The sequence below is a fragment of the Bos javanicus genome, chromosome 24 (genome assembly GCF_032452875.1).
Source record: "Bos javanicus breed banteng chromosome 24, ARS-OSU_banteng_1.0, whole genome shotgun sequence".
NCBI lineage: Eukaryota > Metazoa > Chordata > Mammalia > Artiodactyla > Bovidae > Bos > Bos javanicus.
In genome coordinates, this window is record NC_083891.1 from 52,054,442 (window position 1) to 52,073,059 (window position 18,618).

At 40.8% G+C, this 18,618-nt stretch overlaps 1 protein-coding gene across 2 annotated transcripts in view; it reads left to right on the top strand.

Moving 5' to 3' along the window:
• The window catches only part of DCC (DCC netrin 1 receptor), a 1,302,902-nt gene that overhangs the window by 346,651 nt on the left and 937,633 nt on the right, over window positions 1-18,618 (top strand). The window lies entirely within an intron of this gene.

The following is an 18,618-nucleotide window of genomic DNA, read 5'->3' on the forward strand; positions in this document are numbered from 1 at the left end:
TCAGTCGTGTCTGGCTCTTTGTGACCCCATGGACTATAACCCGCCAGACTCCTCTGTCCATGGGATTCTCCAGGCAAGAAGACTGGAGTGGGTATCCATTCCTTTCTCCAAGGGATCTTCCCAACCCAGGGATTGGAAGTGGGTCCCCTGCATTGCAGGCGGATTCTTTACTGTCTGAGCCACCAGAGAAGCCCTACACAAGACAAAGCTAAAGCATTATTGTAGAGTCCTGGTTTTGCTTTAGCTTACATGATGACGTAGCCAAAAGGTGCAGGAGATTTGGCGTCATTCTGTGTTTGATCTGCCAGGTACTAGCTTGCGGGGCCTTGGCCAAGCCATTCACGTCTCAGAGCCTGTGCTCTAACTGGGCACAGAGTAAATTGGCATGCACTGTTTTATCCCTAATGCGTAATCATAAATGAGCTTTGTAATCATCCTGAAGTGCTTTTTGAAGTTTCTAAGAAAGTATCAGTGTAATTTCTGCATTTTACATGTACTCATTTCTAAAAAATGTAATTCCATATATGGTCAAAAATAGCAACTCCCAATTCTGACTCGCTCTCCTGAATGTGACAGGCTGCTGAGAGCATGTCATCCATGAAAAGACCAGACACGGTTTTCCATTTTACCTGTCTGCCTCTTGGGAATGTCAAGCCCTGGTCCTAGTTCTTCTGGGCTTGTACCTTCCACTCACCTTTTCAGCATTTTGCATCCAGTCTAACATTTCATGTGTGTGTCAGGTACCCTCTGCCTTTCCAGCTGGCAGCCTGATTACTTCTGTTCACAGCTACAGCGCTGAAGAAGGATGCTGTCCTTCGTTCCCCCGTGTTTGGCTTCCCTGCTGGGAGCCTGGGTGCCTCTCGCACCTCTTTCGGTGGTCCTGTCTTGCCATCTAGTGATAACTACGGCTCACTAGTGTTGCCGATGTGACACCCTGTGGCAAATCCAGGTTTCATAGACAGCTCTGAGGCAGAAGAAGCACAGTGCACTGAAATCCTAGAGGTCAGTTGGAACCTGGTGCCAATGGGGCCCCTCCTGCCCCGATTCTATGAGTAACACCTGCATCAGCCACTTTGGAAATTCCATTGCTCTGGTTCAGTTCACTCTAGTTCTAAAACTTTCATCTGGCACAAATGAAGTACCAGATTCTTTATTTAAATTCTTCAAATAAAGAGTTTAAAGAGAAATTAAACACTGTCCTGTCTTCAAAGAGTTTTCAGTCCTTTGGGGGAAAAATGCTTCTTGATGAGACTTTGTCATGCTTTCTCAAAGTACTGGGTTGGCCAAAAATGTTTGATCAGGTTTTTAAGATCTTGTGGAAAAACCAGAACAAACTTTTAATCCAACTCAGTAGTTTAGTTACTTATTTATTCAATGGACACTAATCAAACCCCTACTATGTTAAGGGGATTTTGCTATGCACTATCAGCGTGGAGACTATGATATGTGCTAGGAGAGGGGAAACAGAAAAGATAGACTTGTCCACAACTAATAAATATAGGAAAAATAGAGAAAGAGTTAACTAGAGATATGATAATGAAAGAATTGATTCAGATGTGAATAATCTTGGAAATGCTGATGGAAGAGGTGGCTGTAAGGCTGAGTCGTGAATCATGAGTAGAAATGAGATGTGCTATGTGTGTGCTCAGTCATTCAGTTGCGTCCGACTCTTTGTGACCCTTTAGATTGTAGCCCACCAGGCTCCTCTGTACATGGGATTTTTCAGGCAAGAATACTGGAGTGGGTTGCCATTTCCTTCAGGGGATCTTCCCGACCCAGACATCAAACCTGTGTCTCCTTAATTGCAGGTGGATTCTTTATATGCTGGGCCATCAGAGAGATGATGAGAGAATTGATTTTGATGTAAATGATCTTGGAAATGCTGATGGAAGAAGTGGATGTGAGGCTGAGTTTTGAATTATGAGAAGGAAAGAGATATGCAGAGAGAAGAGAAAAGCTTCAGCTTAGGTGAAATATGTAAAGTCTGTGCCATTATCTATAGATAGACGGAGTCATCGGTGTGCTGGAATGTTCTCCGGTCAGCTCACTGTATCTTTTCTCTTGCAGTATTCAATGGCATAGTGTCTGTAGTTTGAAAACAGAGTTGGTGAACTGTTTACACCACAGAAATAGGTAAACACTGCAAATCGGGGCCTTCCCCGACCCACCCAGAGAAACAGTTGTTAAGCGTTTACCAGCACACCCTTGACTTGAGTGACCTTTTTCTAAAAGCAGCTCTCAAAACTTTTTTTCTGCCGTTTATTAGGTGAGAACCCTGAGGCTCACTTAGATGAAACAAGTTGCCCAGTATCATACAGCTAAGTGTAGTGACTGTAAGTGACATCCTCCTGTAGAATTTAATGCCAATGAGCTTTGTGATTCTGGATGTGTACCACTGTGTACACATACCAGGGAAGTGGAACACCAGGTCTTAAAATTGTAAGTGGCTGTGCTGAAATCTGGTTGACCCAGCTGTCTCTTCCTACACCTACACTTGAGACTATCCTCTGATGTGAATTTTTGGCTTTTACTCAAGTTGAAGGAAAGGGGACGAGGGAAGAGAGAGTGGGTACACTTGGAAATTAACAAACTTAGCGACAAAAATAAGGACACTTTAAGAGAAAAAATTCTGTGAAGATTAATTCTGACTCTACAGTAAAAATTAAACACCTTGGAATTGAATGACTGTGGACACGCAGTTTTGCTAGTCTAAGTCTCAGCATCCTGGAAAGGAGGGTGCTATTGGGTCATTGTTATTGAAGCATTATCCTTTTTCTGAAACTCTTGATTATGTATATTTCCCAAGTGTTTCATGTACTGGATATGCCTTTTTAATGGAAACAAAACAAATGAGAAGCTATAGAGAGAACAAACTGATGTAGTTGGTGTTTGTTTCCAACCAAGCTTGCTTTCTTCCAGCATCCTTCTGTACTAAATGAAGGATGTTGTTAATTCATCCCACAAAAGATTCTCATTGTAGAAACTTTGTCAACAGGAAGGAATTCATGAAGGCCTTCCTTCCTGTTTTTCTTCTTCTCTACTCTTTTTTATGCTCTTTCTTCTTTTCAACCCTTCCTTTCCTTGCCTTGCCTTTCTTTTTTTAAAGCTTCTTTTCATTGCTTCTGTTTTTTGTTTTTTTTCCTGTTGTTGTTGTTTGTTTGTTTGTTTTACAGAATCTGATGAATAAGACATTAATGACAGAGCAGAGGCCCTGGGGTGGGAGGGATAAACCAACTGACTTTTACCAATGCTTGAAGTTGCCAAGATAGATATTTTTCAACTGATAGGTATAAATGGTCCGGGAGATTCCATTCCATCTCCTTGAAAAATTATACTTTTGTCTCTGTATTGATCATTTCTAGCAATGTTGAAATTTGGATCATAGCTTGGGAAACAATGGGGTGGGGTGGGAGAATTAACTTTTAATGGCATCCCCAAGGAAGTGCAGGATCACCAGGTTGGGTTTTGAATCTAGGGTAGGAAGCCCTTCCCTGCCTTACTCCTTCCCTGGTAGTGAGAAAACCCCCTTAGGTACTTGTAAGAGTGAATCACTCTCCAAGGAACTGCATGCTTTACGTAGTTTCTGGAAAATAGTAGCTGGTGTGGGTGGACAGCTTAATGCAAATGGGTGTCTGGTCATACGTCACATGAGGAGAGTACTGATTAATAAGGCTCCACTGCCCCTATAAGTCTTTAGCCCTATAAATTTGGCCTGGCGAATCCAATAAAACTGATGGAGTAAGCCATCGTGGAGATGTTCGTGATGATCAGGGAGGAGAAAGAAAAGGCAATTAAATGCAGCAGTTATATAGTGACCAAGAACTGGCACTCTGGACTACAACAGATCATGGTTTGATGCTCTTTCTGCCATTATCTCTGTGTGCCGTGCTTAGCTGCTCAGTCGTGTCTGACTCTTTCTGACCCCATGGATGGTAGCCCACCAGACTCCTCTATCCATGGGATTCTCCAGAGGAGAATACTGGAGTGGATTGCCATGCCCTCTTCCAGGGCACTGTCTCTATAATCTTTAGTAAGAGAACCATCTGAGTTTTATGCATGTGTACAATATTGGGATACTAACTTGAAAACTAAACATAAGTTACCATATGTAAAGAGTCCATCATAGTTCTTGGCTCTTAGAAAATACCCAATACGTGGCAGTCCGGGGTCTAGAGTTATTGTTATATTGTCATGGTAATAATAAACCAGGTCATCATCGCCACCCAGCTCTCTCTCTGTTTCCTTCCTGTGTCCCTTTGTTTTGTCCCTTTGTTCCAGCCACTATCGACATCCTCTGATGCCTTTCACCATTACCATTTCCCAGCATCCTTTTTACTGCTTCCCCTTCTCTATGCAGAAAACTGCACGTTTCCACTCCAACAAACCTGCGTGTAATTTCTGGAGTGCATTCGTTGATTTACTGTTCAAAGTAAGTGGAGGAATTTCACTAAAGATTAATTCCAAGAACTAAGTTGATGAGATAATATCTTTAAAAGGTTGATGGGTACACAGAATGGTCAGTATGCTGTTTCATTTATTCAACAGTATTTGAGAGCCTAGGTTGTGGCCAAAGATCTAGGCGCTGAGGCTATAGAGACAGAATTGCATGTGGCTGAAAGTCTAATCAAAGATAATCAATACACATACACATATATGATGATGCTAGACTTGAAACCATTGAATAATAGAATGTCACAATGAAGCTTTTCCTTCATATCCAGTTAATTAAATAGAAAAGATCTCCTATGCATTCAAAAGTTGAAAAATGTGTCTTTATTTTAAATTTTAAAATGCTACAGGAAGCATAAAGAATAATCTAACAAACACCTATGCTCCTACCATGCTGAATTAACAAGCAAGTTGCTTTTACTTATTTATTTATTTAAATTTTATATTATTTTTAAACTTTACATAATTGTATTAGTTTTGCCAAATATAGTTGCTTTTAGTATTATTTATTTTTAAAATGAAAAGAAAGAGAAAAAGCAAAAATCCTTGTGGAGGATAACCACCTTCAGACTTGTCCCTCCCTGGGCCCCAGGCAACTACTACCCACACATTTTACATGTATAACATTAAGTGTTTGAAGTCTATTTATTCCTTTTAGCTATTGTATAGCATTGCATCGTGTCATGTAATACATTTTGATTTTAACCATTCCCTAAAGGATGAAGCAAATCCACTGGTTTATTCATTTGAACAGCATTCAACAGTGCTCAGAGTGCCTGCTGGCTTTAGCCCTTGGGTGGTGGGAAATGCAAAGACGAAGTTGACTCAGTCATTGACTTGAAAGATCAGTAATAATGAGATATATGCACACGTGCTACAACTGTCATTTGAGGTAGAAAGATGGAAAAGAGAGGAATTCGTTTGCTTAGGATTGGGAGAGCTGAAGTGAGAGGAACGGACAAGTCTTTGTAAAGAGGAAATCAGGGAAACGGCTCTCAAAGGCAGGGCTCTTCAACCTCCTGGATCTAATGCCTGATGACCTGAGGTGGAGCTGCTGTACTAATAATAGAAATAAAGTGCCCAATAAATGTAATGCATTTCAATCATCTTGAAACCATCCCCACCCCCTGGTCTGTGGCAGGGCCAGTGCTCAAGCTGAAGGGGCAATACTTTGGGCACCTGATGCAAAGAGTCGACTCATTGGAAAAGCCCCTGATGCTGGGAAGGATTGAAGGCAGGAGGAGAAGGGGGTGACGGAGGATGAGATGGTTGGATGGCATCACCGACTCAGTGGGCATGAGTCTGAGCAAACTCTGGGAGATAGGAAGCCTGGCTGCGGTGCACGTGGTCACACAGATTTGGAGATCATTTAGCGGCTGAACAACAGTCCTTTTAAATTTGTTTCATGTTCTTTCAGAAAATTAGGCACTAATTATGAAAGCACAGGCCAAGTTTCCATGGGGACTGGGATACATGAGTATCCAGAACTTTCTCCCTTTGTTCTGAGGCCACAGTATAATAAAACAGAAAGATAGTGAAAAATCAAGAGAATGTCATTATTATATTTAGTTGTTTCTAAGGCACACATTCTTTTTATTTCACCATCTTTGAATATTACAGTCATTATTAGGCAAGTGGAAATTGTGACATAATTATAGTCTGTGCAAGGGCACACAACTTTACAGACCAACTCCAGAGGTTTGGAGGATAATTCCAGACAAAACAGGGAAGCACTGATTTTAGAAATAGGTATCACATATCTTCCCCATGGCTCAGAGTGTACAGTTGTATGAGAAAAATAAAAAATATCTACAACTCTGATTCGAAAAGAGATTAAGAACTCAAACTCTGAGTAAAAAGAAGTTATGGGAATTATTTACTCAAAATTTGCTAGTAATTTTATTTTTCTGTGTATGACCAGAGTAACATGCCATAAAGAATTTTTATTTAAACAAGTTTAAAAGGGCTATTTCACTAAGTATAAACTGAAATTCTATGTGACAGGAAAGAATTGTACCACTGAATTATCTTTCTTAGTAATATACATCAGTATATCTTAAGTTAATGTTTTAATTTTAATTGAACAGAGCAACAGTTACTATATAATCTGATAAATGCTACATTTGAAGTATGTACAGAGGACTTCCTGGGTGTTTGAAAAGGTTTTACATAGGAGAGGACCTAAGATCTAGGGAGTTGAAGGATGAGTAGGAGTTTTCCAAGCAGTGTTTGGAGCAAACCAAATACAGGTTAACGGTTTGCTTTTGTGATCATATGCTTGTTTAATTTCTTTCCCATCCTCCAGTTGTTCCAAGTCCTCCCCTTCAATATTATTGGAATGTAATAGGTGCTAATTTTGACTTCATGCCTCTCAGCCTAAGGCTAGAGATGTTTATCCAGGTACCTTTGCCCTGTTTATTGCATGGGAGACCATGTAGAACAGCTCATTTTTAATTTCTTACATCTTAAACCATCTTTTAAGGTTTATAGCTTCAGGCATTTGCACCCTTTCTTTTTTAGATGATAAAATCTAAGCTGTCTTTAAACATCCTTTAAAGGCTACATTGAGGCCACAGCTTTTCCTAGCTTACTTGTTTTGGACTTCTGTTGCGGAATAATCCCTTCATTTTATCTGAGGCAAAAGGAACACTTTTGTGTGTAAACTTTGAATTTAGTATCAGTTTGACCCTCATATTGTCAGTATAGCAGTACATGTTGATTTTTGCTACTGAAGCCCATGATAGACATAGTGACCTGGAGTTGTAGACAGTCTGGTCAGGCAGAAAATACTTAATCACAAGAGCAAAAATGAAGCAATACAAGGTGGGGAAGGGGAGTACCTAATGTAAGTACATAGTTTACTGAGGATTAGAGTCAATACAAAACCAACACCATGAACTAAGATAATGGCAGTGCCGGAATGAGCAGTGAGGAATCACTTTATGCCCCATCCTGGTTTGCTAGGACCTCCATAGCAAAATACTAGAGACTGAATGGTTGAAACCACCATCCACTAAGTTCTCCTGGTTCTGGAGGCCAGGTGTCTAAGATGAAGGTGCCGGCAGGCATGGTTTCTTGTCTTTGAATACGGAAGTCTCTTGCAGTGCCTCCCAAGATCTTTTCTCTGTGTACACACATCCCTGGTGTTGCTCTGTGCTCACATTTTGTCTTACACAGACACCACATTGAATGAGGGACAGTTCCAGCCACCTATTTTAACTTAATGCCTGTTCAAAGACTTAATCTCTAAACGCAGTTACATTCTGGGAGCCTGGGAGTGAGTTCAGCCTATACATTGGGACGGTACACATTAGAGCACTTACATGCCTCCTCTTCTAAGGTCAGATTTGAAAACTGGAATTGCAAGAGACCCCAGGCTTTATACTCCAGGCATAAAAGATTCTGTAATAACTTGAAAATGCTTCATGCTGCTTCAAGACTGAGGATTGTTCTTCCATCAAAGGAGAGTGTATTCCACCTGCTTCACTCAATTGCTTTTATTGTTTTCTGCAGCTGCTATAAATATAAACACCCAGCCTTAAATTCTCCATGCATTACTACAAAAATAAATTTGTCCCTGCTAAGTTATGGAACTGAAGTGTGCCTAAAGGCAAATGTACCACATTGGATTGTTGAATCTGCACCTTTTCACATTAACACTTTAATCACCTTTGTCTTAAACAACCACTCAGATTTATATTTATATATATATATACACACACACATATATATATATTACATATGCATATACATATATTACATATACATATACATATTACATATGTATACACACACATATATATATATATGTATATATATACATATATATATATTCTTTTCTCCCCCTGGAGAAGGGAATGGCAATTTTTCCCTTGAGAACCCCATGAACAGTATGAAAAGGCAAAATGATAGGATACTGAAAGAGGAACCCCCCAGGTCAGTAGGTGCCCAATATGCTACTGGAGTTCAGCGGAGAAATAACTCTAGAAAGAATGAAGGAATGGAGCCAAAACAAAAACAATACCCAGCTGTGGATGTGACTGGTGATAGAAGCAAGGTCTGATGCTGTAAAGAGCAATATTGCATAGGAACCTGGAATGTCAGGTCCATGAATCAAGGCAAATTGGAAGTGGTCAAACAAGAGATGGCAAGAGTGAACGTTGACATGCTAGGAATCAGCAAACTAAAATGGACTGGAATGGGTGAATTTAACTCAGTTGACCATATATCTACTACTGTGGACAGGAATACCTGAGAAGAAATTGAGTAGCCATCATGGTCAACAAAAGAGTCCGAAATGCAGTACTTGGATGCAATCTCAAAAACGACAGAATGAACTCTGTTCGTTTCCAAGGCAAACCATTCAATATCATGGTAATCCAAGCCTATGCCCCAACCAGTAATGCTGAAGAAGCTGAACGGATCTATGAAGACCTATCAGACCTGCTAGAACGAACACCCGAAAAAGATGTCCTTTTCATTATAGGGGACTGGAATGCAAAAGTAGGAAGTCAAGAAACACCTGGAGTAACAGGCAAATTTGGCCTTGGAGTACAGAATGAAGCAGGGCAAAGCCTAATAGAGTTTTGCCAAGAGAACGCACTGGTCATAGCAAACACCTTCTTCCAACAACACAAGAGAAGACTCTACACATGGACATCAACAGATGGTCAACACCAAAATCAGATTGATTATTCTTTTGCAGCCAAAGATGGAGAAACTCTATACAGTCAGCAAAAACAAGGCCAGGAGCTGACAGTGGCTCAGATCATGAACTTCTTATTGCCAAATTCAGACTGAAATTGAAGAAAGTAGGGAAAACCACTAGACCATTCAGGTATGACCTAAATCAAATCCCTTATGATTATACAGTGGAAGTGAGAAATAGATTTAAGGGACTAGATCTGATAGACACAGTGCGTGATGAACTATGGATGGAGGTTCGTGACATTGTACTGGAGACAGGGATCAAGACCATCCCCATGAAAAAGAAATGCAAAAAAGCAAAATGCTGTCAGAGGAGACCTTACAAATAGCTGTGAAAAGAAGAGAAGTGAAAAGCAAAGGAGAAAAGGAAAGATACAAGCATCTGAATGGAGAGTTCCAAAGAATAGCAAGGAGAGATAAGAAAGCCTTCCTCAGTGATCAATGCAAAGAAATAGAGAAAAACAACAGAATGGGAAAGACTAGAGATCTCTTCAAGAACATTAGAGATACCAAGGGGACATTTCATGCAAAGATGGGCTCGATGAAGGACAGAAATGGTATGGACCTAACAGAAGCAGAAGATATTAAGAAGAGATGGTAAGAATACACAGAAGAACTGTACAAAAAGATCTTCACAACCCAGATAATCACGATGGTGTGATCACTGACCTAGAGCCAGACATCCTGGAATGTGAAGTCAAGTGGGCCTTAGAAAGCGTCACTATGAACAAAGCTAGTGGAGGTGATGGAATTCCAGTTGAGCTATTCCAAATCCTGAAAGATGATGCTGTGAAAGTGCTACACTCAATATGCCAACAAATTTGGAAAACTCAGCAGTGGCCATAGGACTGGAAAAGGTCAGTTTTCATTCCAATCCCAAAGAAAGGCAATGCCAAAGAATGCTCAAACTACTGCACAATTGCACTCATCTCACACGCTAGTAAGGTAATGCTCAAAATTCTCCAAGCCAGGCTTCAGCAATATGTGAACCGTGAACTTCCAGATGTTCAAGCTGGTTTTAGAAAAGGCAGAGGAACCAGAGATCAAATTGCCAACATCCACTGGATCATGGGAAAAGCAAGAGAGTTCCAGAAAAACATCTATTTCTGCTTTATTGACTATGCCAAAGCCTTTGACTGTGTGGATCACAATAAACTGTGCGAAATTCTGAAAGAGATGGGAATACCAGACCACCTGACCTGCCTCTTGAGAAACCTATATGCAGGTCAGGAAGCAACAGTTAGAACTGGACATGGAACAACAGACTGGTTCCAAATAGGAAAAAGAGTACATCAAGGCTGCATATTGTCACCCTGCTTATTTAATTTCTATGCAGAGTACACCATGAGAAACGCTGGACTGGAAGAAGCAGAAGCTGGAATCAAGATTGCCGGGAGAAATATCAACCACCTCAGATATGCAGATGACACCACCCTTATGGCAGAAAGTGAGGAGGAACTAAAGACCCTCTTGATGAAAGTGAAAGAGGAGAGTGAAAAAGTTGGCTTAAAGCTCAACATTCAGAAAACGAAGATCATGGCATCCGGTCCCATCACTTCATGGCAAATAGATGGGGAAACAGTGGAAACAGTGTCAGACTTTATTTTGGGGGCTCCAAAATCACTGCAGATGGTGATTGCAGCCATGAAATTAAAAGACGCTTACTCCTTGGAAGGAAAGTTATGACCAAACTAGATAGCATATTCAAAAGCAGAGACATTACTTTGCCAACAAAGGTCCATCTAGTCAAGGCTATGGTTTTTCCTGTGGTCATGTATGGATGTGAGAGTTGGACTGTGAAGAAAGCTGAGCGTTGAAGAATTGATGCTTTTGAACTGTGGTGTTGGAGAAGACTCTTGAGAGTCCCTTGGACTGCAAGGAGATCCAACCAGTCCATCCTAAAGGAGATCAGTCCTGGGTGTTCTTTGGAGGGACTGATGCTGAAGCTGAAACTCCAATACTTTGGCCACCTCATTGGAAGAGTTGACTCATTGGAAAAGACTCTGATGCTGGGAGGGATTGGGGGCAGGAGGAGAAGGGGACGACAGAGGATGAGATGGCTGGATGGCATTACCGACTTGATGCACGTGAGTTTGAGTGAACTCCAGGGGTTGGTTATGGACAGGTGAGGCCTGGCGTGCTGCGATTCATGGGGTTGCAAAGAGTCAGACATGACTGAGGGACTGAACTGAACTGATATATATTTATAAAGAGGAGCGAGGAAGAACATAGACCCAGACAGTAAATTAAAGTTCATTCACAAAATTGTTGATGATGAACACAGTTTTGCTTGGTTGCAATGGGACACAAGGGGCCTGTTAAATCTACTTGTCATAGGAAAACATTGAATCAGGTCATCTTAAGAGGAGGTAAAACATATCTAATTTAATGCTTTGACAAATTAATAATTGAGCTTGGTGGGGTCTGAGTGGAATCTTTGAAACAAAAAATATTAAGGCCTTTTTCCCCTGACCTCAGACAAATGGACATAGATTTTGCAGCTTAATTCAGTGTCTTCTCTGAGCCATAGAAGGAAGGGTATTGTTTTACTTTGCCTACAGTTGAAAAATCTTCAAAATAGGAAAATGTCCATTTTAAAGGCAGTGGTAAAAATAGCCCATAAAATGTATGTTTTATGTGTAGGTTAATTAAGGAATAATTTTTCAGAAAGCATAGGTACTTGTATTACAAACATAAGCCATGATCTTTTTTTCTCCACTGACAGCGGGATAAGGTTATCTAAAATCTATCTTAGAGGAAAATAAAGTAGTTCTTTGCAAACAAACAAAGCCAAAATTTCTTCAGGAAGTTTCAAATATGTATTTAATATAGTACCTTAAATCCCAATATTAATAAACTGTATTTCCAATTATTTTACATAAGTAGATTTTTTAAGGTCCTAAATACACTTTCCCATATATAATATGTATATACTATACATATATAATATGTATATACTATACATATATAATATGTATATACTATACATATATAATATGTATATACTATACATATATAATATGTATATACTATACATATATAATATGTATATACTATACATATATAATATGTATATACTATACATATATAATATGTATATACTATACATATATAATATGTATATACTATACATATATAATATGTATATACTATACATATATAATATGTATATACTATACATATATAATATGTATATACTATACATATATAATATGTATATACTATACATATATAATATGTATATACTATACATATATAATATGTATATACTATACATATATAATATATGGCTTCCCAAGTGGTACAGCGGTACAAAACCTGCCTGCCGGTGCAGGAGATGCAGGGGACCTGGTTCAATCCTTAAGTAAGTAAGATGCCCTGGAGGAAGAAATGGCACCCACTCTAGTATTCTTGCCTGGAAAATTCCATTGGCAGTAGAGCCTGGCAGACTATAGTCCATGTGGCTGCAAATAGTCAGACATTACTGAGTGAGCACAAATTCATGAAAGGCATATATATATATATATATATATATATATATATATATGTATCTATTATGTGCTGTTTTACACTATACCTATTGCATTGCATTCATTATGCATTATATAGTGTATGTTATGCATGGGCATAGTAAAGTTTAATGTCTGAATTTAATGCAACTAATTACCAGAATACTTGCATAAGGCCATAAAGTTAATTATTAAGTTGATATTAAGCCACACAGTTTTTCACTGTAGTCATTTGAAATGAGTACTTTCACTGGTACGTACGCAGGTTGCAATAACTGATTGCAGGCGGGTGACCTGAATTCTGATCTTGGGTTGTCTTGGCGTGATACCTGTGGGTGAATGTTTTTTCCCCCACTTTGGTATCTGAAATTTTCCACTTGGAAAGTAGAAGGGGTTGCAAGAGTCAGACACAACTTAGTGACTAACCACCTCCCGCATGTTCTATCTCCACCCATGTGTACAGAGGTATTACTCGGGATTTATGTAGAGAACAGTGCATCAGATACCCAACTGTGCAGATAGGATGAAGGCAGGCTTTCCTGGCTGCTCAGCTGGTAAAGAATCCGCCTGCAATACAGGAGACCCCGTTTCGATTCCTGGTTCAGGAATATCTCCTGGAGAAAGAATAAGCTATCCACTCCAGGATTCTTGGGCTTCCCTGGTGGCTCAGATGGTGAATAATCCACCTGCAATGCTGGAGACCTGGGTTTGATCCCTGGGTTGGGAAGATCCCCTGGAGTATGGCATTGCAAACCACTCCAGTTTTCTTGCCTGGAGAATCCCCATGGACAGAGGAGCCTGGCGGGCTCAGTCCATGAGGTCGCAGTCAGACATGACTGAGTCACTAAGCACAGCACAGGATGAAGGCATGCCGTTGCGAGCAATATTATATATTCTGATGTATAGTTCTATTTTCTGTGTATGTATTGTATTATTCTGACCATGCAATTTCATCTCCCAAGTCTATCCAATATGCACCCTCCACTTTGATAGATAGTTCTGTGCATCTAATTTTCTTTCAGATGTATCTCTTTCTTTGTGGGGGTGACGGATTGGAAATTTCTCATTCTTCCCTCCCATTTACTTAAATTATATTCGGATGTAAGCTCTGCTTCAAGAGCCATGAGACTTTTGCAGCCTGTCTCAAAAAGTCATCTTTGCATTTGAACGTTCCAAGCAATGCTGCCCTATCGTAGTGCTGTGTACTCATGTAACGCAGGTGTGACACGGCCGTACCTATGGGCTGGAGACTAATGGCTCAGGGCAAAATTCCTTTTATCTTCTCTATCTTGTTTCCTTTTCTGTATCTGAAATAGTTGTGTTTCTGAGAACAGGCCACTCCCACCTATAAAACTGAAGAATTAGGATTGATTTTTGTTGCTCCCCAAGAGGGACCACATAGACCTTCAGAAACAATGCCCCTTGTGTTACTGTGGCCCAGCTTCCTCTTGGACATCCTTGGGCCATGGGAGGGCGGCATCTCTCCATTTCTTGCCGTGATGCTCACTGTGCACGTTCCTCACTTTATAAGACTAATAATCAGAGAAGATATGATGGCTTTCTCACTGCCGTCCCTGAGTCCCCCAAAGATCTGGCTGTCGAAAGTCCCTTCTGTATTTCTGGCCTCCTATGTTGTCCCCACAGAAAGCCCTGCTCTTGAGTCTTGAGTCTTCCTCTGTCCTTTGTCAGACAAATAAAACACTTCCACGGCCATGAAAAGAGATGCGGAGGTGGTTTCCAGGGCCACACTCTCACTTGGGCCAACAGCAAGACTAACCACGATCTTGGGCTCCAGGCACAGGCTCAGTAGAATCTCCTTGTTAAGACCTTCCCTGGTGGCTCAGATGGTAAAGAGTCTGCCCGCAATGTGGGAGATCCAGATACAATCTCTGGGTTGGGAAGATCTCCTGGAGAAGGGAATGGCAACCCACTCCAGTTTTCTTGCCTGGAGAATTCCATGCACAGAGGATCTGGTGGGCTACAGTCCATGGAGTCACAAAGAGTCAGACATAACTGAGCAACTTTCACTTTCACTTGATAAAAACATCACATACATTAGGCCAGGGCCTTGGCTTTGATACACATATGGTCTGTTATTTTTTTCTTTGTCTTTTCCTTTCCTCCTGTTCTTAGTTATAAGCATCATCATTTACCCCAAGTATTTCCCAAGCAGATTGTGCTAGAGAGTGACATTCTAAGTCCAACTCCATCCTCGATCCTTGTGGGTAAATGATTTTCTAGTAGAAAAAAAGAAATCAAAGTGCTCGTCTCCACACAATGTGGGTCAGAAATATCCCCTTCGGATCTCATATGTCATATTGTGACTTTCCTCTGGGGAGATATTTGAAAACCCTTTGTTCCACGCCTATCATATTTATAGAAGGTGAAATGTGGTCACGTCCGAGTTTGTTTTTGTTTTATGTGCTGCTCTGTGCTGACGGGGAACCTGCAATGTGAGGAAATCAAGTGAGAGGCCTGGCACTGCACAACCAGATTGATCCATGCTGAGACAAAACCCAAGCTGTTCTCTGAGCGCAGCGCTCGATTCCCTGTGCCACTCGCTCTGATGTCCCCCATGGTGTGTGTGAGAAGCGAGTGACAAGTGCAGTTTCCCAGGCTGTGAGCATCCTCCAATTGGCTGCATCCCTGCTCCTCCTGGCTTCTTTTGGTCTGAGGATTGCTCTTGGAAATTATGCTGTTGGCCTTCTCCATGTAGCAGTGGCTACATTTCCCTGTTAGCTGGAAGCCTTTCCTAGAATTCTGAACTGGAAAGAATGTTCTGACAGCCTGCTAGGCAAGGGGTCAAGGTTTCCTCACTGCTGATGATATCTATTTTTTATTAATGATTGGGACTTTATTTTAACCAGTGGGGCTCCAGTGTTTCTCTTGGGTACCTGCAATGTGCCAGAAGTGATGTTTAAGTTTTCTTTGACTTCCTGTCTTGCTTCTGATAGATTGGATGCATTGAGGGCCAAGTTTCAATGTGTTTGAGACAGCTTGTCATTGTTGTTCAGTTGCTTAGTCGTGTCTGAATCTTTTGTGACCCCATGGACTGCAGCCCACCAGGCTCCTCTGTCCATGGAATTTCCCAGGCAAGAACACTTGGATTCTTGGAGTGGATTGCCATTTCCTTCTCCAGGGGATCTCCCCAACCCAGGGTACAAACCTGTGTCTCCTTCATTGGTAGGTGGATTCTTTACCACTGAGCCACCAGGGTGGTCCAGGTGCCCAGGACAGCTGATTAGATGTAAATGCCACTGATAAAGCAAGAGGTGCATGTCCTAAAACCATCTTGGCTAGAGACACTGCATTGCAATTCCCTGTTTCTGTATGGGGTCTATTCCTGTATGGGGTACCAACCACCTCCTCGTTAGACTGTCGTGTTTTCCTTTCCTTAGTTAAAAGCATTTTTCCAGGCTCATAAATATTTTGCTTGGTAAGCTGGATTGTACTAGCTGTGATCACTTGCATATCACTTCACCTCTCTGGCCATAACTTTTGCCGTGGAAAATGATGAAAGAGCTGATTCTTCATCTCACTTCTGGTGTTACTGTTCCATAATCCAACACTTTTGGTTCTCTTTGACTGGAGGTGGTTCTGGCTTTCGTTCTTACCGCATTAAGAGACGGATATACTCTCTGTCTCAGTCGTATTATAAGAAGGGGCACCTACTTACCTCCTGGTGTTTCTCATGTTCAGGATGTAATTAGCTTCATTTTGAGTTCTCTATTACATGGAAAATAAAGCCGAGTATTTTTGGTGTCACGAAACAAATGTACGGGTGAAGCGGGAGTGTTAATTCAGTGCAGGCACCATTACTGTTTTTCCAGCCAGCTGTACTTCCTCTCTCAAAGGCACGGAAGGAGGCGAGGTTTCTTCTCAGTGTCTTCAATCAAGTCACGAGGAATTCTCGAAAGGGCTCTAGTTCACGAAAAGCCATGGGCTTCTGCTTTTGAATGGATAAAACTCTTGACAAACGCTTTCCATCTTTACCTCAGAGTCTTTGTCTAAATAACCCTGAGCATATTCTGGACCCCATCCACCATCCCTGATTCAAAGCGCAAATGATCACACCCAGAGGCTAAACGCTTTCAGTTCGTGTCAGCGACCCAGAACTTGAAAGCGATCCTCTCCTCACCTTCTAGTTCTCTACACTGTCGTGATTACAACATCCTGAATCCTAATTAATCTGAGAAGCATGATGAGGTTAAACGGTCATCTCTCACCCCTTCAGTAAGTGGACTCCATTCAAAGGGATGTAGCTGTAGCAGAGTTTTGTTTTATTTTTACAAGGCTTTTTCTGTATAGTAATTGGAAATGGAAAAGGTGAAAAAAAAAAGGTTACCTAGATCATCTATTCTGGACAAGGCTAATTATTGCTTCAGAGGCTATTTCTATTGCCATCTGACCACCCATGTGAGGTTTATAGACTTGAAAGTGACTATGCTACAAATTGTTTTACTGGATACCTTTGATCCGTACTAAGGTTGTATCAGTAAATATTGTTATTCAGTATAATTCATCACTCAGCCTTCTGAATTAGGCATGTGTCTGCTTGCACAATGAAAGAGTGTTTGATAATAATCTAAAAACTAAAGGAAAGGTCCATGAAATGATGTTTAGCCTGTGGTGATAATCCACTCTTTGTAAATGTTACAGAATTTTGCCATTTTCCAGGAGAGATGTACACACATTTTTCTACCACCTGGGCAAGAAGGTGAGAACAGGAACAAATTAGACTCGGTAGAATATTTAGACCATAGTGACATGCTAGGTGTGTCCACGAAGTAGCTACAAATGAATGAATTGATGTTCAAGGTTTAGAAATAAACCTCTCACATGTAGAGTGAATAGTAATCCAAAATACCATCATATTATCCCCCTGCTGCTGCTACTAAGTCGCTTCAGTCATGTCCAACTCTATGCGACCCCATGGACTGCAGCCTACCAGGCTGCTCCGTCCATGGGATTCTCCAGGCAAGAACACTGGAGTGGGTATCCCCCAAGACTCTGCATAAAGAAATGGGACCAACTAATTTCAAAATGTTTTTGCCTGGAAGAAGCTCCTGATTAACTTTCCTGGATCAAATCTGTACCGTATTCCATCCAGAGACTGAACTGAATCTCTTTGCCCAGTGATGACAAAGCTCACTTGCATTCGCTAAAGTACAACTTTTTACTTGTGTTTATGCAATGCTTCACTAACTTCAGCTACTTAAAATTTTAATCTAAACAGTCATCCTGATAAGAACTCATGTAGTCAGGCACCAAATGAACCAGGCCGAAACAAGAGCCCTGTTGATCATGTGCAGACTCCCCGAGCTTCGGAATGCATTTAATAATTTAGCTTCCCAATTATGTTTTACTTATGCTTTCACTAATGCCCCACAGATTCTTTGGAACCATTGAGCCCAACGTTTATCATTTTAGAATAAAGTTTTAAGTTAAAGTATAGTTAAAAAAATAAAACAAGGGACACTCCAAGCCTTGCAAAAGACACCTCGATCACAACCAGCGTAAGTGTGGATTATAGATGCATACTACATACTAAGGAAGATGGATGTACAGGTGATAAAAGTCATATGTACAATTTATTGGGTATTTTGTAGCTTATTCCCATTTTACAGATTAGAGCACTGAACAGAAAGATGAAATGATTTGCCCTTTCAGGTTAGATTAGAACCTGAGAATGATCCAGCAGTTCTTGGCTTCTAAGTCTTGGCTAGCCAGGCAAGGGCAGAGAGGAACTGGGACCCAGGTCTCTAGAATCTCACTTCAGTATTCTTTCTCCTGCCTCACACCACACGTTTCTTTGATTAGTAAACATATGAGGAAGCTTGTGTTGAAAGTAGAATTGAAAGAAGGTCTCATCAATTTATTTGTCCATCCCTTCCTCCTCTTGCTGAGTTAGTCTCTATTGGCCTGGCAACAAAGGGGATTCCCTAAATCTACT